At 39.0% G+C, this 6,758-nt stretch overlaps 1 long non-coding RNA gene across 1 annotated transcript; it reads left to right on the forward strand.

The window, feature by feature from the left end:
- The first annotated feature begins 2,238 nt into the window (after positions 1 to 2,238).
- Positions 2,239 to 6,439, forward strand: LOC128542651 (uncharacterized). Its single transcript, XR_008365669.1, has 2 exons — positions 2,239 to 2,541; positions 6,152 to 6,439. It is a non-coding gene; the product is annotated as an uncharacterized LOC128542651 (long non-coding RNA).
- Positions 6,440 to 6,758: the final 319 nt, after the last annotated feature.

A 6,758-nucleotide genomic window follows, 5' to 3' on the forward strand; every position in this document is an offset into this window, starting at 1 on the left:
AGGCAGGGAAGTAAAGACTTCCCTTTGTTAGAAAATATGGGGAACCATGAAATGATGCTACAAGAGGTAAAACAGCAGGGGGGCGTCTGACCAGCTACACCAGCATCAATCAGCACAAAGCGGTTTGGAACGAAATTATAGCCAGATGCATAAGTATTTGGGCAAGGACAGACTTTTCACATATTTGCCTCTCACGATGGATTAAACCTGAAGCGATCAAGTTAAACTTTCAGCTTATATTGCGTTAGTAATTTTTATAACTTGTATTAATTATTCTTCCCCTCATGTTCCTCCCATTTCCTCTATTTTCACAGGCTCTAGAGTAACTGGACCACAGACTGATGATCAATTTAATGGGCAGATGTGGCTTGTTTCCTCGTTATTTCATGACAAATTAAGGTCTAGAAGTGATTCCAAGTGTTGAATTTGCATTTGGTACCTGTTCATGGGAATACTTAATAGTTCCCTTAGTATCATTACGCTGAACAAACAAAACACACCTATAAGAGAGACAGCAAAGACTTTAGAAGTGGGCAAATGAATACTTGTGTGCTTGCAGAATTCAATGCCTTTGAGAAGAAAAAAAAATGCAAAGTAACATCAAGCCCAGGCAATAACAGTTTGGTGGATGTAGGTGTATTGTTGTCTACAATCAAAGTCTACCATCTAGAAATGCCTATAGATGAGTATTAACTTGCAGCAGAATGATGGGAAGAGAAGAATATATTTAACAATGACAATTGTTAAAAGCGCTATACAAATACAATTGAATTGAATTGAATGTAATTGCTCATAGAAACAGTAGAATAAATACTGAAGCATATAGTCCTGTGAAAAAGTATTTGCCCCCTGTTTTTGTTTTGTTTTATTTATTTATTTATTTATTGCAAAAATAGGTTAAGACAAAATGCTATTTTAAAGTTATGTTTTCATTCATTAAGGGAGAAAAGTTGTCCAAACCTACATGACCCTATGTAAAAAAGTAATTGACCCCTAAACCTAATAACTGGTTGTGTCACCCTTGGAGATTAGTCTTTCACATTGCTGTGGAGAAATTGTGGCCTTCTCTCCTTTGCAGACTTGCACTTGAGCTGAGGTCACAAACTGATGCCCAGACATTCTCATTACTTAATTACCTTTTTCCCATAGGGTCAGGAAGATTTGTACAGCTTTTTTCCCTTAATTTAAAATACATCATGTAATACCTGCATTTTGTATTTACTGAGGTTATCTTTGTGTAATATAATTTTTTTTTGATAATTTGAATCATTCAAGGGTGACACTTATGCAAAATAGCACTGTGGCTTAGTGGTTAGCACTGCCGCCTTGCACCTCCAGGGTCTGGGTTTGATTTCCACCTCTGTGTGTGGAGTTTGCATGTTCTCCACATGCTTGGTGGGTTTCCTCTGGGTTCTCTGGTTTCCTCCCACAGTCCAAAGACATGCAGGTTGGGCTAATTGGCGTTCCCAAGTTGGCCGTAGTGTCTGAAACAGTGTGTGTGTGTGTGTGTGCCCTGTGATGAATTGGCACCCTATCCAGGGAGTACCTCGAGTCATGCCCATATCTCCTGGGATAGGCTTCAGGCCCCACGTGACCCTGTATACCAGAATAAATTGGTATAGATTGTGAGTGAGTGAGTGAGTGAGTGAGTAAGTAAGTGACATTAAATTTGTTTTAAAAACAAATTAAAAGATCAGGAAGGGGCAAATACTTTTTTTTACAGCACTATACACAGTAGCCCTCCAATTTCTCACAAGGGTCAGATAAATGCTGCCTAGTATTGGAATTCTAGATTTCACACAGTTACGGATTGCAAAGAATTTGTACCCAAGTATAACAAAAAAAAAAAATTATAACATTTAACATTAACATTTATAATAATGATAATTATGATAAAAACAGATAGAGTCTACATTTTATTTTTTTTTAATTACACCAAACACCAAAACAACAAAGCCTGATCAATATGCATTTGACACCCAGAGCAAACATTTAAACACAAACAATATTCTGTTAATAATAAAAGTCACCATGGAAGAGCCAAAGGGCAAGAAGGGTAAAAAAAAAAAAAAAAAGCAGACTAGGGTCTTGATTCATTTAAAACCCATTGTAGTAGTGTACAGAAGCAGAAAAAAGAAGAAAAAAAAGTTCACATACTTATGAACCTGACTGTGCAATAAGGACAGCATTTAAAAGTGCACTAGAGCTCTCTCGCTTCCTATTGGCTCACAGGCACTTCCGGTATGTGCTGTTTACAGAAGTGTTTGAGGAACCTGCGCGGAAACAATGTTTCTTTTAAGTGGAGTTTTCAAAGCAGCGCGTGCTCGGGGTAATCCTCAAAGGCGCGCAGAATATCTGATCATGACGTCAGCTCGCATGTGTAGCGAAGAAGTCTCTCTGATCTCACCGGGCACGCGTGAAGCACGAGGGAGTAACCAATCCGGTGGGAGTGTGAGAGAGTCTCATCAGACACACACTGGGACACACACTCTCTCTGAGCAGGACAGATTGATCCAGAGCCTTCACCAGGACGCATGCGAGGTGAGAGCGCAGAGCCCCAGCACAACAACATTACAGCCTTACAGTATGGCAGGGTCGTTTCGTACTTAATGTAGCCTGTATTTAGGTGCATTGGCTCATTTGATATCAACACACACCCACTGTGGACTGGTAACCAGTTTGTAAAAGCACATCCACCCTCCCATCTGTACACTGTCTATCCATTTTATGAAGCAAACCTGTACACCTGCTCGTTAATGCAGTTATGCCATCAGTTATGTAATGACGTGACAGGAGCAGAGTGCAGATACAGGTCAAAAGCCTTACCTAAGGTTCGTGTCAGACATCAAAATAGGGGGAGAAATGAGACGGCGTTCCCACATACAGAACATTCGCTTACTTGTTTTTTGTTTTTCACACATTTCCGTGCAAGCTCTCAAACTCTTGTGTGTAAATCGCAGATCAGCATACTTAAAGCAGGATGCTATGGAACCAAATCCATAGCACAAAGATCACACTTTTTCTTCATGTTGATTTCAGAATTACACCAAAATCTTGTATTGTATTGTATGTAAATCTGTATTATATATTTTTTTTGTTTTTTGTTTTTTTGCACTGCACTGCACTACTGCCACATGATTGCCTGATCATATAACTTAATAAAGTGGAAGGTGTTGCTAATTTCAACAAGTTGCTAACTTTTTGGAAAAATAATTTTTTATATGTGCCCCATTTTTCATCAGGAGATGAGAAGCATTAAGTATTATGAGAAATGATGTTATACGATCCAATATTGAATATTTAACCTGTCACCTACTGTAGGAGAGACACTTTTTAACACCAGTGCCATGTTTTTGCCGATTGTACAAGGTATTTCTTTAACAGAGAATTTTTGTTTTTCTGAAATTAACATAGGGTCGAAATTCTACAAGCAGCAAACCTACAGTAATGTTTAGTTGAATGTCCCTAAGCAAGTTTTACCTTTGGCAGATGTTTTTGGTTGCCATCTGCAAACGTCTGGCAGAATCCCGGTTGATTATTTAAATGCTTTTCTTGGCAAAATTAGTATTGTCCAATTAAATTTGTTGGTTTCCTGGAACATACAAAAAGAAATTTTAGGTAATGTTGAGGGGTCAAAAACTTAAAGTCTGGCCTGATTTATTATTTCCTGGGTTTTTCCCTAATTTAGTCGTAGCCAATTCCCACCCCTCATCAGGGCACTTTTAAATCAAGGCTACAACTAGGACAGCACTATCCGCTTGCGTGATCTCACAGACGGTCGTGATTGGCTGTAGAGCAGTGATTGATATGAGCGCTAACTGGCTCCCATCCCTTCCCTCTCTAGGGCGCTGGCGGCGAGAGGCCTACAGCAACACCCGGGATTTAAACTCACAATCCCTGGATGATAGGTTGCGCACTTTAGAGCTGTTCTACTCGGAGGCTTTCCAACAGCATCAGCTTTGAAGTGTGTTTGGGTTTTCCAAATTCTGTCCAAGTTTCAACCATCTAACTAATTATTTAAAGTTCTGCTGAAGAATTCTGAGGTTCTCCTCTTTCTTCATGCTTCCATGCACTTCCACTTGCAAACCAATGCCGAAGCATGATGCCACCACCACCATCATCATCAGTGTTCATGCTTAACAGTGTTCAGTGTGAATATACAGTTTTTTTGGGGTTGAATGCCTTATATTTTCTCCTCTAAACATACATCTGGCTGAAACGTTTCTGCAGAAGATTTGTTTTCTTTGTCCATGTGGTCAGATGCAAACTTTAGTCAAGCTTGACATTGTTGATTTTGGACCGAGGGCTTCTTTCTTGGACGGCAGCCTTTCAGTCCACTTTGATGTTAAACTCTCTTGTCTGTAGACTGTGAAACTGGTGTTCCAGTAACTTCCAGTTCATGTGAAGTCAGTGCTTTGGTGGTTCCTGAGTTGTTCCTGACCTTCCCAAATTAAATTCCACTCAGCTGTGGGTGACAGTTTGTGTCAAAGGGCCCATTCTTACCTTCCTAGAGGAAACAAATCCTTCCTCTCCAGACAAAGACAAAACCAGTTTGAAGAAATTATATTGCCAGGACAACTGTGTTCATTGTAAGTATATGTAAGCTACCAACTGCAGCTGTGAAGAGCATTAGTGAGGTCAGGTGCTGATGTTAAGCGGGGAAGGCTGGGGGTATGGGTCAGTGCTCTGTGTAGGTCATTAAGATTCTTCCAGCCTTGGCAAACCATGCCATAATGAATCTTGATTGTCTACTGGCACATTGCCATGGAACAGGTTTGGACCTCTTAGTTCCAGTGAAGCAAAATTGTAATGTTATCCCATACACAGACATTCCATAAAATTGTGTGCAGGGGCAGGGGTAGGGGGTAGCTCAGTGGTTAAGGCATTGGACTACTGATCGGGAAGGTCTTAGGTTCAACCCCCTGCACCTCTAAGTTTGCCTCTGTTGGGCCCTTGAGCGAGGCCCTTAACCCTCAACTGCTCAGAGGCATAGTGTGATAGAAATGTAAGTCGCTCTGGATAAGGGTCTCTGCCAAATACTGTGCATGTAAAATGTAAATCTTGTGCTTAAACTTTGTGGCTACATATTGTAAGAGACCCCGATATAAGCATGATGGTTAGGTGTCCACAATCTCAGCCATATACTGTACTGTATTTGTGCTAAAATTTGCGCATATTGATATCTGTATAAGGTCATAATCGGATAGAATAGAATAGTATAGAATGCCTTTATTGTCATTGTATTATGCAAAATACTACAAAATTTGGAGAGCTATTAAAAAGTAAAGAGCTATAAAATATAAAATGTGAACTATAAAATCAGTAAAGTGGGTAAAAGTGTCAGTGTCCATAGTACTGTTATTAGGAATGTGCCAACTGATTAATCACGTGAGCCTTATGCAACAAAATTTTAATTATATATATTATTTCAGTCTTCTGCAATGTATTCAAATATATTCAAGCCATTCAATTTATTCAAATATAAAAACAAAAAATTTAATTATCTCCTTACACTTAAAAGACATAGAGATGGGTGGATTGACTTTGCTAAATTGCCCCTAGATGTGAATGTGTGTGTGAGTAAGATTTTCTCACTGGGAACGATCGTTCCGTCCCGTTTCCGGGTACGATTTCTCCCCCTCCCTAATTCCCCCCTTTACCCGGTTTGGTTCTCTGCTGTCCAAAAAGAGAAAGAAGAAGAAACCACGAGTCGTAAACTGTTGCACCTGTTAATGCTCTATGTGGGTGGTTTTTTTTTTTTGTGACAAAATCAACGGCACTCTGAACAACATTGCTACTGACACATCTATCGCACGAGCTGCGCGGATACGGCACGAGGCACTGAGGAATTATTTTAAAACTCCACTCTGTAAGGTGAGGAACCAGCTTCTGTCTAAATTTTCGTCTGATTTCCACAGTGACATTAAAAAAGTGCTCATTAAACATAAATTCTTTTGGTCATAGCACCAGAGCATTATTTATTTTAAATATTTAGTTCTTTTATGGCAAAAATAGTGTTCATGTACACCATGAGTCAATCATACAAATGTAAAGAATGCATAAAGAAATGCAAGAATAGCATAAATACATCTAATAAATATCTAATCACTACAGTACTTCCCACTTCTTATACACTTCTGTTCTTCCCAAGATGATCTGGGTTCAAGAGAGGTCTGGTGTGTAATGGAAGCATGTCCTCGTGACCTGGAGAGACCAGGAATGGCTGCCTAATTCTCCTATCAAGAAGACAACATACCTATAAGAGAGATGCTTGTGCTCTTTTTTGCCTTACCTTGTCGAGTGTAGCTTTTCAAACTTGGCTGATGTGCTGAAACTATTGAACCTGAAACCTCACCATGCATCAATGTTTTGTGTTTAACATGTTTTGTGTGCAGCGTGTTTACACTGTATTTTTGTAAATAAATGTATACTGTAGAATCCAAGATGTGTGGGTGATTTGGAATAGAGACAAAGTACTGGTTAGAGTGCAAAATGTTTTATTGACAAATATTCAAGTAAATCATAATTCAAGCAAGTGTTTTAACAGAAAAGTAGCGGTCAAAAATGAGAAAAATGTGAACATTAAAATGTATCGTAATTTCTTTATTACTTGTACTTGGATTAGCAGAAGGGAATGTTACTAAAATTAAATAGTGAAAATATATATAACTATACACCTATATATCTGTAGTCAGCGCTCCGCCATTAAAATTTAAATTTCATCCAAGCATTATGAGTCTCCTGATCTTGCACGTCAG

Source organism: Clarias gariepinus, chromosome 15 (assembly GCF_024256425.1).
Source record: "Clarias gariepinus isolate MV-2021 ecotype Netherlands chromosome 15, CGAR_prim_01v2, whole genome shotgun sequence".
Classification (NCBI taxonomy): domain Eukaryota; kingdom Metazoa; phylum Chordata; class Actinopteri; order Siluriformes; family Clariidae; genus Clarias; species Clarias gariepinus.